The sequence below is a fragment of the Mastigoproctus giganteus genome, chromosome 10 (assembly GCF_048544385.1).
Source record: "Mastigoproctus giganteus isolate SK-2022 chromosome 10, ASM4854438v1, whole genome shotgun sequence".
In the NCBI taxonomy this organism is placed as follows: domain Eukaryota; kingdom Metazoa; phylum Arthropoda; class Arachnida; order Uropygi; family Thelyphonidae; genus Mastigoproctus; species Mastigoproctus giganteus.
The window spans coordinates 129,643,228-129,661,349 of NC_143584.1; the positions used below are offsets into that span (position 1 = coordinate 129,643,228).

Here is an 18,122-nt window from a genome sequence, read left to right on the forward strand (position 1 = left end):
CAGATGTTTGGATTTAATAAAAGCATCACAAATGTACATTTCGAGTCTGATTAATGATCGAAAGTGGATCTGATTTTTGGAAGTTGCACTGTGTACTGGAAAGTAGACCATTTGTTGCAAATATCATATAAGACAAGAATTAACCATTCTTTCCAGGACCTTGCACAAACAGCTTGTCAGAGCGATGGGATGATAGTTATTTGGATTTCTAGGATCTTGAACTGGTTTTGGGAAGGCAAGAATGATTTCCTTCCTTAGGGAATCCAGAAATTCTTTGCCAAGAAAGATTCTGTTCCTTATATGGAAGATGATCCCTTAGATTGTCTTGAAAGGTGGTTTATCATTTCGTAGTGGATGTCATCTGGCCCTCTTGCTCATGAGAGAATGAGTGCTTTGCTTAATTCTTCCTGTGCAAAGGGCTTGTGGTGAATGATGTTATTGCAAAGATTTTTGCAAATGCAAATATTTCCTTGTTTTCAACTGCAGGTGGATCTGTAAATTGACATCCATTGTGCTTTAGAATCACTGAAGAGCATGGTGGATATTTTACTTTCATTTTCCATATCTTATCCCAGACTACTTTTGGGCTAGCAGCCTGGGTTATGGAAGTAAAATAGATCCAAGATTTCCTTTAGCTTATCTTTGCATCAAGAGCATGCTTTGGCATGTGCACATGCACATTTAAAGGATATTAAATTCTCTGTGGTAGGATATAAGAGGAATATCCCCCATGCCTTGTTTTAGGCTTTTCTAGCTGCTGTGCCTTCTGAATTCCATCGAGGTTTTGGAAATGGTGGAAACCATGTAGATGTTTTTGGGATTGCAACTACTGTTCCTTGGACACCATCTATAATGAACGAAACTACATCACTGGTGGGCTGCTGGTTGACTCTTATGATGTGAAACTGTGCCAGATGTTCAAAGGTATTCCAGTCAGCCTTATCAAACTAACACTGAGATATCCTTGATGGCTGACATTAGTCTTTTTAACAAAGGAAGAGAAGGAGAGTAGATAGGTTAATGGCAGTAAATGTATGAATAGGCATATGGAAAAGGTGTTTGTTCCCACATTTGGGGGGGGGGGGGAGAGAGAGAGAGAGAGAGTAATTATTTTCGAGAATGTACTCTATTATATTAGTATCTGCACTACCCCACAGGGTATTAGGTCCATTAAGATCTCATAAGAAAAGCACAGGAGCAGACAGTTGTGCAAAGAGATCATCAAGGTCTGTCTGGGAGATGTTGATCCCCGGTGGCAAATATACTAAGCAAATTATTATAAGAAATCCTACAAAGAAGCAAATGGCAACTGCCTCTATGGTAGCTGTAATATGGATTACTTGGAAAGGGGCATGGTTACCTACTAGGATGGCAGCTCCACAGTGGGCAGATCCATTCCCTATTCTCTCTTTACATATCATGCTGACATTACGTAAGTAGGGTCCTCATTTGGCTTTAGATGTGTCTTCTGCAAAAAAAAGGGCACACTGGCTTGTGCCTATGGAGGAGAGCCTTGATGTCATTGACATTCCATCAGAATCCACAACAATTCCACTGTATGAATTTGGCCATTATTTAGGCTTTGTGGATCCATTAGATGGCTCCAGAAGTCTCAGCACTCAGTTTTGTCAGTCTTGGATTTATCTTTTTCAGGAAGTATGAACATTGTCCCATGTTCATTTCTTCCTTGGCAAAGGGTTCCAAGACTGAATCATCTGGTGTCTCCTTTACCTCGATATCCATGTTTTCCTGTGTTACATGCCAGGTACTTCAGATTTGTTGATCTTATCTCTATCACTTTTAGTTACTGGTGGAGCATTACGATACACAGATATAAGAGTGGAAGCTGGTTGGTCCTTCTTGGAAGCTTTATTTCAACCTTAGTAAATAGCAAGTAATGGGAGTAAATGACTGATGGTGGTATGGTCATCTTTTGTACACCTTTGGTACACTTCCCAGAAACCTACTAGGCATACCACAGCCTGTCATTCTTTACTGGTTGGATGCATTTCCGGGCATCTTGGTAAGAAATGTTGAGTTCTGTTTTTGAGTGTTTCAATTTATTTCTTTTCCTTTTAACTGCTGGTATTCTTGAGAGCATGCAGGGTGCTCTCCTTGGCAATTTGAACAGTCTTTGGTGCTGAACATTCTTTTTTTCTCGTGGCCTTTGGCACCACATCAAGCACAGGCAGGGTTACCATGTTACCATGACAGGTTGTTTGTGAGCAGATGTACTTCTGACACTTAAAACACCTCAGTGGATTAGGAATGTACATTCATATTGGGAAGTTTGGAACTTTGAGGCCATGGGGTGTTGAATGTAAGAATGAGGCTCAATGAGGCTCAAGAATGAGGAACGAGATTCATCCTATTGCATTTACATACTCTTGACAGCTGTCACTCCTTGGTCTTTTAAATTCACAGCAGATCTCTCATGAAACCACATGAACAGTTCAGAGTTTCATGTGGGTTTATGGTGACAGGATTTCCCCAATTGAGGTGGCTTTCAGGATTTTCGTATTAGTATTAGTAATGGCCACATGGTGCAAGGAAGCCTATGGCTTACGTTGCACCATACAAAAAAAATACATAAAATAAAATAATAAGAATAAAAACAAATTATTAATAATAATAATAATAACAAATTAATAATAATAAGAAGAAAAAATAATAATAATAAGAAGAAATTAATAAGAGAAAAAGAAATGGACAACCTATGCATTTCCCTCCCCCCCTTAGGTAATTATCCAGCTGACCTTTGAATTTCCCCAGACATCAGCCTCTACCATCCATGTAGGTAACTTATTCCAGTAATTTATAACTTGCTAGCTAAAGTAAAACTTCCTGCAATCCAGTCTAAACAACTCCCCTGTAACTTGAAATTATGACCCCTAGTTCTAGAATCATTTATAACTGTGAAAATTTTGTCCTTATTCATTTTGCTTATGCCTCTCAGAGCCTTAAACACCTCAATCAAATCTCCTCTAAGGTGTCTAGTTTCCAAACTCTGCAACCCACATATTCGAAGTCTTTCTTCATAAGGACACCCTTTTGCCGATCTCACCAGGTAAAGGGTGCGTCTTTGCACCCTTTCAAGAAGCTCGATGTCTTTCTTTAGGTGTGGTCTCCATACTTGAACACAGTATTCCAAGTGTGGTCTAACATAAGCCTTATATAATGGGATTATCACGTCCCTATCTCTACTTGCAAAAGTTCGATAGATCATCGATAGGACACAATGGGCCTCTCCTTGCAACCAATCTACAATGCTTGGAGAACTTCATATCTGACCGTATCATAATACCAAAGTCCCTTTCCTCCACTACTGGCTTTAGTTCAAATCCACCAAGTGTATAAGTTATTTTGGAGTTACTGTTCCCCAGGTGCAATACCTTACACTTTTCTGGATTAAAGCATAGCTGCCATTTTTCTGATCATCTCTGAAGTCTATCTAGGTCATTGTGAAGATAGCTCTGCTTGGCAGCAATCGTTAACTACTCTACCAATCTTTACATCATTTGTAAATTTAGACATCACGCTCTCTATCCCTTCATCAATGTTATTTATGAAAATCAAAAACAACAATGGTCCTAATACTGATCCTTGGGGAACCCCACTTCTTACATCAACTCAATCTGAGGAATAACCATTTATCACAACCCTCTTCCTCCTGCTCTAAAACCATCCTGCTATCCATCTAAGGATTTTTCCCTGTGATTCCGACCTGTTCTAGCTTATAAAGTAACCACTCATATGGAACTGAGTCAAATGCTTTGCTGAAATCCAAATAAATAACATTGAAATTATTCCCTAAGTCCAGCTCTTCAGTGACCCTGTCAAAATAGCTAATCAGATGCCTCTTAATGAAAGCCTCTTAAACATGATTTTTCCTTTACAAAACCATGCTGAGTATCCTTCAGAATTTCATTTCTATCTAAGTGATCCTGAATTCCACCCTTGATCATAGTATCCATGATTTTCCCTACTACCAAAGTTAGACTAGCTGGCTCGTAATTTCCCACTTCCCATTTTTTTTCAAATGAGTGGCTGAAATTTAATTATAGACACTATTATTATTATATAAATTAAAGGCAAGCATAACTGCAACCTGCTGCAGTTATGTTTTCAGTATTTTGATAAATGTCCTTATACAAAATTGACTCTTTTGTAAAATTTTTATTGTTAATATTTTAATATGTCAATTAAAACATTATAAATATTCTGGTTGTCCTTTTTTGTGTTTACATTTGCCTTTTTAACTTTTCTCTAGCAAAAATAAAAATATTAACTCAATGAAAACACCTTAAATTTTTTCTATCTGGAAGGGGGGCACAGGAATGCCTCCCTGCCCGGGGTGCCAATATACCTCGGGCCGACCCTAACCCCAACAGATGAAAATTGTAGGTAATAGGAATCAGGTTGTTTTTTAAAAATATTTCTGGATCCAGTTGTAGTTTGCATTTTTTACAAAAACGAATTGCTGCAGATTTCTTTTCTGCTAGTTTGGCACTGACAAGAGATAATGAGGTCATCAGCAAACATATGATTCTACTGTATTTAGTACATCTAATGTCATGTTTGTAATTCTTGTTGCAAATAATGTTGCACTGAGGATGGATCCTTCTGGTACACCTTCCTCTTGTTCAAATGAATTGGATAAATTGTTCATATATCTAACCTGAAACATTCTGTGGCACAGGAAGTTTTATATAAATTGAGGTAACTGACCTTTCAAGTGGAAAGAATGACAATATATTGAGATTATTCATGATCAGATGTTATCTCCTTATGAAGATATTATGGATGGTTGCTTCTGCTTTTATCATCACATCTAGTGTGGACCAATTCTTTCAGAACTCGTACTGGTTACTGTTTAGAAAGTTGTTAGTTTCCAAGAACCACATTAGTCGCCTGTGAACCGTTTTTTTTTTTCCCAGAACTTTGTCTAAACAACTAGTCAGTGAAATCAGCCTGTAGTTATGTGGAAAGGTACAATCCTCTCCTGGTTTCGGGAACACTAAAACAATTGAGTGAACCTAGGAGTTTGGGTAAGTATTTTCTAAGAATATTCAACTGTAATATTTTAACAAAGAACATTGTTCTTTTTGCTCTCTTGTTAAGTTGTTTAGCATTATGTAGTAGATCCCATCTGGACCAGCAGCACTAATAGGGTTGAATGCGCACAGGACCTGTTTAATTTAATTGGAACCGAATCTATCTGGCCTATTGGCACCATTATTCGACCCTTCTATAATAGGAGAACCAGTCACCTTCCCCAACCTCCACTTCTGCACCAAAACCAAGTCTGCAACATCACTACCCACAGCTGACTGGACTTGTTCCCGGACAACTTCCAAAGATCTCAACAGTCCTCCTTTCGTACCACTGCTCTGCCAAACCCCACAGTTAAGGCACCACTCCGCCATGATAAGAGTATCCTGAGTCCCCTAGGTGATGGACCCCATAAAATACCAGTCCATATTTCGTCAGGACGTCGAGCCGTTCGCTTTCGAACACGCCAACTCAGAACACCTCCAATCAGGACGGAAGTTCGTCGAACACCTGTCATCAGGGTGTACTTCCAAAATATCAGGTCCATTAGGAACAAACTAGACTCAGCAGAACAGATCTTCCCCTCCCAAGTCGCTGATGTGGTCTGCCTCGCAGAAACGTGGCTTCAACCTAATCAAGGTACACTCTTCTGCTCAGCTATTGCTGGTTACAACATGCTGTCTGCATCCAGGGAGCAATCTAGAGGCGGTGGAGTAGCCATACTGTACAACACCTCCCTATTCTCATATGAGAATTCGACCTCAACTACAACTGAAGATTTCGAAGCGATTATAGTCTCGCTACGCTTCCACTCCAGCCACATTGATATCGCATCTGTGTATATTCCCCCAGGGCCTACAATTGAAATTATTGAAGATTTAGGGAATTGGCTCTTAAACCATCTTCGTCCGTCTGCACAACGCCTTGTTTGTGGTGATTTTAATCTGCCTCCAAACCGACATCACCTCTTTATCAGGCTCTGCGAGTTCTTCAAATCCATCAACATGATACGGGTCAATGAGAAACCCACCAGGGGATTGAACCTACTGGATCTCGATTTTGCTTCAACACCATGCACAGCTGAGGATGATCCCATCGCATTCTTCCTGTCTGATCACCAGCCCATAGTTTTGACATGGTCATTGCAGGTGCCAAACTTCAACATCCCTGACAACAAAATAGTCAAATACGTTTCAGCACCTAAATACCTTAATCCTCAACTCTGTGTAGAAGCAGCATCTTGCATTCCTTGGGATGTCCTCATTGACTGCGACCTCAGCCTTGCAGTGACACTCCTGTCTGAATGGATTAAATCCGTCACCGACTATGCTGCCACCAAACGAGTAACAGTAACTCCCCGTTCCAGATCGTGGTGGACTGCTGATCTTAACAACAGCTTCAAAATGAAACAAGTCCTACATAAGAAATGGAAGCATACGAATGACAGTAAAGACAGAATCGCCTTTTCCTGTGCCAGGGCCCACTTTAATCGAAAGAAAGCTGACGCAATCCAAGTGAACCTTAACCGCACTCTGAAGAAAGGAAAGCCATTCTATGCTGCTCCACATGGTGGATTCAATCACATGCTTGATCCTCAAGAATGGCTCAAATACATCGCCAGATTTTCAAATACAACCACAGTCCCATCTACAGTTGTCCAGCCTGACTATGAAAACCCTTCAGATGTCCTAGGGACTATCCAGATCACGGAACAGGAGCTCATACGTGCCATCAATTCCCTTCCCACAACAGCCACTGTTGGGGAGGATGGAATTCCACAATTTATGATCAAATGCTTAAGCACATTCATCATAGGCCCTCTTCTCTCGATCTACAACAGATGCCTCACTGAGCATTATTTCCCACCCCAGTGGAATAAATACAGAGTGTACCCTATCCCCAAAAACCAATTTGCCACAAACGTCAGCCATTTCAGACCCATATCAGTTGCCTCTTGTCTGTTAAAAACTCTTGAAAAGGCTTTGCTACCCACACTCACTCAACAAATCCTCCAGACGAAACCACCTGAAATCCACTATGCTATCGCAGGAAAATCATCAATCACTAACTTGGCAGCCACCACAGAACGTATTCTCTCAGCATTCGAACAAAGAGCTGAGCTAGCAACCACATACCTTGACATAAGTGCAGCCTTTGATGCCGTGTCGATTCCGGCCTTGCTCCTCCTACTTAAGGAGAATTTTCACATTCGAGGTGATATGCTGTGCTTTTTGGAATCACTTCTCAGTCACAGAATACTTATTCTCCATCGGCAGCAACATACCCTATCCTGCGACATTACTGCTGGAGTACCGCAGGGGGGTGTCCTGTCTGGTGTCCTGTTCACAGCCATCATCGTGCCCATTATTGCCTCAACGAATGGTCTCCTATGCTATGCCGATGACTTCAAACTGCTGACTCCAATTAACCCTGGCGACAACCCCGCCCAGCTCAGCAACAGGATCAATTCCCAACTTAAGGATCTAGAATTGTACCTGGCAAACTTCAATCTAAAAATTAACCCTCTGAAGTCTGCTCAGGTTATATTCTCCCTTAAATCCATGCCGACAGTACTCAACGTTTCACTCACAGGGGTACGAATACCAAACGTACCCTCGCACACAGACCTTGGCATTCTGTTCGACCAAAAGATGTCCTTTGTCAACCAGATCGACAAACTCAGTACCAGATTTTCTCGTCTACGGTGGATCTCAAAGCAGCAGCTGCTACACGTCCGACATCCTGCCACTGTTAAAAGGTTCATCACCTCCACCGTCTACCCTGCCATTCTCTATGGTGCAGAAATATGGGCCTCTGCTGCACATACAAACCTTAAGCGGGTGTACACTGCTGAATACTGGCTACTGAAATGGGCGAATAACAAGCTTCGGCTACCTCCCGCTACCACAACTACCATGATGGCACAAGCACTCGACATCCCGAGGTTGAAGTTCCTGATCGTTGAAAAGAGGCTGGTCTTCACAGCCAAACTCATCTCAGGCCAAATATCATCTCCAAATATTTGGAATGCTTGCTCTTGGAGGATTCCACAGCCAAGCCTAAGGTCGGTACCAGCACTTGTGGCTCACCACAACAGGCTTGTACTCACCGATAGATTTCTGCCCAAGCAGATGCTCGCTGCCCTCAACCGTGTGGACGCCGACATCGACACCATAATAAGTAAAAAGAAGGACAGACACAACTTTATCAAAGCTCTTGAAACCTGAATCACTGCCAAGTTGTATTTGTTTTTCTTTATTTGTGTTCAGCTCCTTGTTTCTATGATGTATTTGTATTTCTTTTTGCATTTGTAATCTGTATTTTGTAGCCTTTTGTATGTGTTCGCTATATTTTGTAGCCATTTGAATTTGTACTTATGTTATCTATATGTGAACCCCTGGCGCTCGTCGCCGTGATGGGATATTGTGCTGTAATTCTACTTCACAATAAAGATTTATTTATTTATTTATTTATTTAATAAATATTTTATTGAGAGACCCTAAAAGTTCAGTTAATGTGAATGGCTAGTTGTATGGGTGTGAAACTATCATGGAAAAATTGATCTTACAGTGTTCTGTAGATTCTTTAATTTTCTGAAAGATTGGGTAGTAGGTGGATACCCCAAATGATTCTGCTAAGGCATTTTCTATTTCTCCAAGTGAAGACAACTTCTTCCATTCCTAGTTTAGTATTGAAGCTGGGGACTGACCATATTTGCCATTAATTGTTTGTATTTTCCCCCAGATGGGTCTGCTGTCTATCCCATTGTTTATAGTTGAGGAAAATCTAATCCAGGTATCTTTCTTTACTTTCTTTCTTATTTGGCAGAACTTAGCTTTCAGTCTTTTAAAGTTAATTAGGTTTCCAGTTGTGGGAAATTTGAAAGATAAATTCCAAGCTATATTTTTTTTCCTGTTCAGCATGTGTTCAATCCTGATTCCACTAGTAATTACTGTGTTTGCATTTCTCCAGCAAAGATTATGGTATTGCAAAGGTAGCAGCTTAATATTTGATTAGTTATATGTTCAGTGACATTATCTATTGGCTGGGATTAGAATATTTCATCATCTAACTGGACATGAGAGGCATATTTGTTCCAGTGTGCCCTACGAATACATGGGCAAATTCCCCTTCACTATGTCGCTCCAATTGGGGCGACATAGTGAAGGGGAATTTGCCCATGTCTGGAGCATGCAGAGGATTGGTAGATGATCACTATTTAGTGGGTGTTCAAGAATAGGACACTCCATATTGGTATATATGGAGAGAGAACAGATTGAAAGGTCTACTGCACTCATGGATCCTGTCATAAAATGAATATAGGTAGGCTCACCAGTGTTCAAAAGGGTAAGTTGACAAGCATCAAGAAAGGATTCTATAAGTTTATCTCTTGTGTCGATTGTTGGAGATCCCCACAACAAATGACGAGCATTGAAGTCTCTGAGTAAGCAGAATGGAGATGATAGCTGGTCTTTTAGATCTTCTAGGTCATCTGAAGAGAATGAGAAATTAGGAGGGATATATATATAAATGCTATTATAAGAGTGATGCCAATTACAATGTGCAATGCCACTACTTCAAAACAAGTCTGAAGAGCAACATGTTTGGATGGAACTTTGTTTCTAACAAGAACTGCTACCCCTCCATGAGTTGGCAAGTCAATACTACTATCTCATCTGAAGATAATGTAATTTTTAATGGTAGAACACGTTTGTGAATTTAAATTAAGTTTCCTGTAGGGATATGTCTACTGGTTCATAGCAGTTGATGAGACCATGTAAACAGTCTTTTGTATTATGAAAGCCTCTAGAATTCCACTGAAGGATTCTTTCCATTAAGTGTTATTTTTTTTGTTGTTTTTGTTTCTGACTACTTTTTAGTTGTGGTTTGTTTCTATTGATCAACTTTTGCTTTGTCATTCTTAGAAAAGACAGGATGTGTTGTCCATCTCATTTGTCATGTGAAGTTCTAAAATTCCATCATCTGAATCATTTTGTTGATCAATATCCATTCTGGATTAAACTGGTGTGCCAGTATCATGGTTTCTGTCACTTTTGGTTTTGCTGTTGGAAGCACAGTGACTAGAATGGTAACTGGGGTATAACTGGCTTTTTCAGCTTTTCATTGCAAAGGACACTCTTTGGAAGCAGGGAGCATGGAACGTGCCCAATTAGCGATAGATATATTTGGAGGAACTGAAACAGCTGTTTGAATCCTTACTGCTGGAGATGTTGAACAATTTTCTCCTCTGATGCAGTTAATAAGTCTCACTATGCGATTACTCCCTTCAAGGAGTTTAGGGTGGCAGGGGGAGTAACTTTTATTGGCTGTCCACCAAATGTAGTCAGCTTTAATAACTTTTCAGAATGTTGGAATTTCCACACTGGAGTCAACTTTCTGTTTTCAATGAACCTGCAGCAGATCAATGCATTTTTGCACAAGGAATGGTGATTCTTACTCAAAGGCTGGTCTGATAGAGAGTGCCGGTATCTACTTTTGAGGGGTTTTTCAACCTCTCAGGTTGAGAATAGTCATTTTCGGTGTCATTTGTAGCTAGTCTGGAGGTCGATGGCTCTTAAGGTGGAAACAGTGTTATCCACCTTTGCTTCTTTCAGCTCTGGAAGAGTGGATTTCTTCTCCATGGTTATCAGACCCACAATGGGGAGGTAGGAGCAGTGCCACTAGAGTGACCAAGCAGTATAAAAGTTAGTATGTTAGTTTAATGGAAAAAAGAAGGGTGGTTTTCATTTCTGAAACTTACTTACAATTCGTAAGACTAAGTTAACTATTAATTAATGGGAACATAAGAAAATTTTTTAAAAATGAACAAAGAGTAGCTTAGAGAAAAACACTCTAGAAATCACTCAGAGAATTACTTGATTACTATAATGATTGACACCCTTTTAAATTTGTTTTAGTGCCTGGGCTCCCTGCCTACCATGCAGCCCAAATGGGATGCCCACTACCCAGCAAGCAATAAATGTGCTCGGGAATGGACACCATACCTGCACCATTGGTAGCCTGAATCCTGTTCTTCGGACCATGAGGGTTGAGGATGGAATTTGCACGGTTGATCCTATCAAAGGTGTAGCTATTAAATAGTGAGACTGCTGCAATAAAATAAATATAATGAAATATACTGTACTCTCTTCAAAATAACTGCCTTGGGCTTGCACATGTACTGTTCCATATGTTTCTTTCAAGCAGAGAAACATTTCTGGAAGTCACTTTCTATAATCTCTTTTCACACTGGTCTTTTCTTCCTGAATGTCTTCAATGGACTAAAAATGGATTCTCTTAAGTAAACTTTTTAGTTTAGGGAAAAGAAAAAAGGGGGCTAAGTCTGGTAATTAGGGTGCAAGTTCACACACAGATTTGTTTTTTTTTTGGCCAGAACTGACAAACAGAGAGCATGTGGTGTCTTGAAGTATTGTCTTGAGGGAGCATCCAACATCCATCCACAATTTAGGCCTCTTCCTTTGAATTTTTTCATGCAGCCTTGTTGGAACTTCAATCTAGTGTATTTAATTGACAGTCTGATTTGGTGAGATATAATAATGCCTTTAACATAGAAAAAAAACAAGAAGCACAGTTTTCATTTTTGATTTTGACATTCTTACATTTTTTTGGTCTGGGGGATTGTTTTGTCTTCCATTGCATTGACTGTCTTTTAGTTTCTGGGTTGCACTGGACCAACCAACTTTCTTTGCAAGTAATTACAGTATTCAGAAACTCTGGATCTTCTTTAATTTTTTTCTAAACATCTTCACAAACTTGGAGTCTTCTTGTTCTTTGATCTTCATTCAAAATTTTTGGCACCATCTTGGCACTCACTTTTCTCATGCCTAAATTTTCAGTTTCATTGTCCACATTGAGTTCTGATGCAGCCATTCTAATGCTTAAACAACGATCATTTCTAATCAATGTCCTCACCCAGTCCATATTTTCATCAGTTTTCATGGATAAACGATGGTCTGGTCATTCATCATCTTCCACATTCTGTAATGTGGAAAGATGATCTCAAACAAGCAAGATCTTGACATAGTATCTTCCCCATAAAACTGACATAATAACTCATAACTTTGTTCATGTTTCGTTAAAAATTTCAGGTTGATTGGTTGTTCGATTCTTTTATCTGTCAGTTTTCAGGCAAACTGCAAAAACACAAAATAATGAAAACCAACTCAATGCAAAGCAAATAAACGTGTTGGGATACAACTTAGCAGACAACTAGAGAAAGGTTCAAGGTCAACTGTTGTTCCTTTGTTTCAACGGGTGGTGCTTGGTCTGTAGTGGCTGTGTGCACAGTTTCATTATTTAGATAGATAGGAGAATGAGAGCAGTCTTGTGCAGGCAAATTAAAAAATAAATAATTAATACATAACTTGATACGGAAGTTATATAAAGGGATTTCGCAGATAAAACTCGATACTGAAACATAAATATAGCGTTATAACTGTGTTGAGATATACGTTTAGGGTTTTAATTTTGTACTGAAATTGAAATTTTATTGAAATCGAAATCATGACTCTGACCAGAGCAGCAAAGCAAAAGGCTCAAGCTAATGGGAGTGCTGTGGCTCAGGGGAGAACTGATGGGGGCAGTTGCCCTCTGAATCACAGCCTATTAAAATGCACTGCTTGCATGATGTTTGTGGATCAGTCGGGTACGGGACATGATATTGCAATGGGGGATGTCTATGTGTGTGCGCGATGTAAGGAAATCAGACAAAAACTCAGCGTTGTAATGGACCTATATAAGAGCTTGAAGGACAGGGTGGATGCCCTCGAAGGATCTAAATTGAGGACCCATCAAGTTCTCAGCTGCCCACATCAACGCCAGAGCTTGCACTTGGTCATCACACAACACAGCGGCAACCCCCAAGGCAGAATGCGCTGTTCCACAGGAACTAGTAGTTGTTGGTGACTCTATTGTCAGGGAAACGGGGAACATGCATTGTAAAAAAAGGATAGGTGGAACAGGACCAGGGTATGTCTGCCAAGGGCAAAGGTTGATGACGTTGTAGAGCGGATATCATCCTTTAAGAGCACAAAAGGTGATATAGTTGTACATGTTGGCACTAATGATATCAAGAGTAGGAGACCGGCAGAATTACTTAACAAGTACAGGTCACTGTTGAAAAAAAGCCGAGAATTAGGGTTGAATTTGAAAGTGTCTGCAATTCTGTCCAGACACGATAGGAGGGAGTATATGATGAGAGCCTTGTCGATCGATTAGGCCCTGGAAAGATTGTGCAAGGCTCAAGAGGTAGAATTTTTTTCAGCCTGGTATGTACTTGTTAACAGGAGAGACTGCTTCAAAAGGGATGGGATACACTTAAATAGAAAGGGTGCAAGAATATTTGCTGATACTATCGAGGGAGTGTTAGATGGGTCGGAAAACTGCTAAGCTTGGGGGGGGGATACAAGGACTAATAGATTAACAGTAGCCACTGGCAGAGGTGAAATTGATTCTTGCAATGCTTCTATTGGAATGAGCAGCAGCCTGGAAAACAAGATGTAGGATATTTCAGAGACTGCTGGGAGTCATTTCGGTACAAGTAAACACATGGATTATGTTAGGGTAGCTAAGAACAGGAACAGATGCATGTTAACTAGCGTGTACACCAATGCTAGGAGTTTGGGAAATAACTTTGATGAATTTGAGGTACTGCTCAAAACATCAAAGGCAGATATTGTTGGGATATCAGAGACGTGGTGCCACACAGATATAAGGAATGCAGAACTGGAATTTGGGGAGTACAATGTGTACAGAAAGGATAGACAGGATAGGAAGGGAGGAGGGGTTATGCTATTAGTTAAGAAACACATAACATCCAAGGAAGTGAAGCCAGTCAACATCACTGGACAGTGCAGTGTCGAGTCAGTTTGGTGCGACATAAGTATTGGGAGATCAAAATTGAGAGTAGGAGTGTGCTATAGGCCTAATGACTCTGATAAATATAATAAGAAACTGTACAGGGAAATAGAGTGGGCAGGGAAATCAGAGAGTCATATAATGGGGGATTTTAATTTCCCAGATATTGACTGGAATTTGCGGATTTGTCACTCACACACTAGCAAGGCTTTTGTGGATTTATTGGATGATTGTTTTCTACATCAGCATGCTTGGAAGGTAACTAGAGTGAGTAATACTCTTGATCTGATTATCAGTAGTGATTCTTCATGCATTAAGAATCTGCAGATAAAGGAACCACTAGGTGGCAGTGATCACTGTGTGATGAAGTGGGATTTACTCAGAGGAAACTACTATCAAGGATAAAGGGAAGGGCTTTTGCTTTTGCTTTCGTAAAGGCAACTACGATGGTCTGAGACAGTATATAAATTCTATACAATGGGACCAACTCATGAGGTTACCAACAGAAAACTCAAAATGGGAAGCATTCAAAGAACTTATCTTGGAAACTACTAGGCTTTACAAACCAACTAAGAAATATGGTTCAAGGTTTAGGCCTAAATGGATGTCAGATGAACTAATGAGACATATGCCAGAGAAGAAAAATGCATGGGATACATATAAATTAATGGGTGACATGGAAGCCTATGATAGATATAAGCTGGTCTGTAACCAAGTCACAAAGGAGATTAGGCAGGCAAAGGCAGATTATGAGAAATCCTTGGCAAAGGATGCAAAGAAAAACAGTAAATAGTTCTTTACATGTGTAAACTCTAGAAGGAACGGGATGAATCAGATTGGTCCATTGGATATTGATGGTTCCACAGTTGAGGATCCTGCTCAGGTGGATAACAAATTAAACAAGAATTTTCCATCTACATTCACACATAAGGAGTTATTCAGGAAGGGGAATGCCAGAGGTGAAGTAAACTCTGGCAGTGAGCTAGATGATTTTGTAATAACTGAGAGAAAAGTGGAGGAGAAATTGTTGAGGATAAACATAAAAAAGGCACCTGGGGTGGATGGGATCTATCCAGTTATATTAAAGGAGGCAGCAAAGGAAGTAAGCAAACCCTTAGCCATAATTATGAGAGCTTCTGTGGACTCAGGGGGGGGTACCCATAGACTGGAGATGTGCAAATGTGACCCCAATTCACAAAGGAGGATCAAAGGCTCACACAAGTAATTATAGACCTGTGAGTTTAACTTCTGGTCCAGGAAAATTAATGGAGGCACTGGTTAAAAAAGCACTGCAGAATCATCTAGACAAGACTTCAGTTATAGCTTGGACACAGCATGGTTTTGTTAAGGGAAAGCCTTGCCTGATCAATTTGATTGGATACTATATTCAGTCACAAAAGAACTGGATGCAGGGAATAACTTTGATATTATATATTTGGATCCTAGAAAGGCTTTTAATACTGTTGCACATAGAAGACTGCTGCACAAATTGGAGCAGTGTGGCATTGGAGGCAAATTGCTGCTATGGATAAAGGGATGGTTGAGGGGGGAGAAGACAGAGAGTGGTAATCAATGGACACTGCTCATCATGGACTAATGTTATTAGTGGAGTCCCTCAGGGTTCAGTGTTGGGTCCATTATTGTTTTCTGTATTTATAAATGATACTGATGATGGTATATCAAGCTTAATGTCCAAGTTTTCAGATGATACAAAGTTGGCAGGGTTGTTAAGGCCACTACTGAAGCTATGCTGCTGCAACAGGATCTGGAAAGGTTGAGTAGATGGGCCGAGAGGTGGCAAATGAAGTTTAACATTGACAAATGTAAAGTACTACATATGGGAAACAGCAACATCGGAGAAACGTATGAACTCTGTGATACTACACCGACAGTGGTAGAGAATGAAAAGGACCTGGGGGTAATTGTGCAGGCAAATATGAAGTTCTATGAGCAGTGCAGAAGGGCTGCAAGAATAGCTCATGGTGTCTTGTCAATGATATACAGGAATTTTTCTAGCAGGGATAAGGAGGTGATTATTCCCCTGTATAAGGCAATGGTCAGGCCATACCTTGAGTACTGTATGCAGATCCGGATGACTCATTTCAAGAAGGATGTAGAGCTGGTGGAACGAGTACAGAGAAGGGCAACAAGATTAGTGAATGGAACAAAGGGTTTCTCTTACGAAGAAAGGCTCAAGTTTTGCAAATTACAGTGTCTGGAGACTAGGCACCGGCGAGATGATCTGGTAGAGGTGTATGAAGCCTTGAATGGTTTGAGCATGCTCAATGCTGATGGGATCCTTCCTCTTGCCCAGAATAATCACCTGAGAGGGCATAAATTCAGATTGAGGAAAGACAGATGTAGGATAGATGTGCAGAAATTGGCCTTTAGCCAGCAGGTAGTTGGTTAGCAGAACAGACTTCCATCCCTTGTTGTGGAAGTTGATAGCCTAAATAAATTTAAGGCTCACTGGACAGCTATTTCAAACGAACGGAGGGGTGAAATGGAAGTGTTTTTTTTTTTTTTTTGGTTGATGCTGCACAAGCTCTTTCTTGCATCATATGCCTCTACTAATGCTAATACTTCCTTGGATTTTATGTGTTTCTTAACTAATAGCATAACCCCTCCTCCCTTCCTTCCTGCAAGAGTAGGAAGGGCATATCCTTCCTGTACACACTCCCCAAATTCCATTTCTGCATTCCTTATATCTGTGTCACACCACGTCTCTGATATCCCAACAATATCTGCCTTTGTTGTTTTGACCAACACCTCAAATTCATCAAATTTATTTACCAAACTCCTAGCATTGGTGTACATACAAGTATTTCGAACTAATGGAGGGGTGAAATGGAAGTGTTTTTTTTTTTTTTTTTTTTAGCTGATACTGCATAAGCTTGCTTTCTTGCATCATATGCCTCTACTAATGCTAATGCTTTTTAATAGCCACACCGCATAGGCCACTGAGTTGACTTCTGTGGTAGGGGAGATCATAGAGGCTGTAGTTAAGGATGCTATTCAGGATGATCTTCACAAGAATGGTATCTTAAATAGATCTCAGGATTGTTTTGTTATGTGTGGTCATGCCTTGACCAATCAGGTAAAATAATAAGATGTAGTCATTAAGCAGTTGGACGCAGGTGACAATTTTGACATATATATCTAGATTTTAAGAAAGGTTTTGATACTGTTCCTCATGAAAGGCTGATATATAAGCTGAAAGAAGCTGGAGTTACTAGTGAGATCCTATGCTAGATTACAGATTGACAAAAAGACAGGAGACAGAGGGTTATCAAACAGTCAGTCTTCACGGTAGACCAGTATGCAAGTGGAGTCCCTTGTGGTCAATGTGATGAGGATATCCACTGTAAGCTGTCAAGGTCTGCTGATGATTTCAAGGTGGAAAGAGTGGTTAACAATCTGAGCCAGGCCATTTTGTTTCAGTAAGAACTTGGATGAGTTGCAAATATGGTCCAAAAAGTAGCAGTTTACTTATAGAAGCATTTAAATGCTTCTATAAGTAAATTTAAGCATTTGGGAAAAATAAATGCTGGAGTAAATATAAGCTAGGAGGAGAGGCACTAAAAATGAGTCATGATGAAAAAGATTTAGGTGTTATAATTAAACCTAACATGATATTTTTCACACAGTGTAAACAGGCAACTAGGTAGGCACATGGTTCCTGTTTATGCTTAATAAGATCCTTGCTAGTATAGAAAAGAACCTCATTATCCTTCTTTACAAGGCAATGGTTAGACTATTTGGAATATTGCATTCAGGTGTGGAAACCATATCTAAAAACACAGACAGAACTTCTGGAGAGGGTTCAGAGAAGGCTGACCAGCTTGCTGATGAATGCAAAGCAATGCAATACACATAACAAGGATAGCGTACTGCAAAATTTGACAACTAGACATCTAAGGGAAGATCTAGTTGAGGTGTATAAGGCAAGACTCTTGTGGGCAAGACATAAACCAGAGGAACACAAATATAAAATCTCAGGGAATAACAGAAAACTGGATGAATGAAGTTCACTTATAGGCAACAGGTAGTCAAACTGGAATATGCTGCCTCCCAAAAGGGTGAAGGCAGAGACTCTAGCTAAGTTTAGAGCAAAATTGGAAGACTATTTTGTGGAAATGGGAATGGTATGACGATTCTGTTTTATTTTAATTATTACTATCATTTTATTTATT

General features: G+C 40.0%; 1 protein-coding gene across 8 annotated transcripts in view; it reads right to left on the reverse strand.

Moving 5' to 3' along the window:
* LOC150079283 (ubiquitin carboxyl-terminal hydrolase 48-like) overlaps positions 1 to 18,122 on the reverse strand; it is a 955,076-nt gene that overhangs the window by 619,567 nt on the left and 317,387 nt on the right. The gene's annotated exons all lie outside the window — the stretch shown is intronic.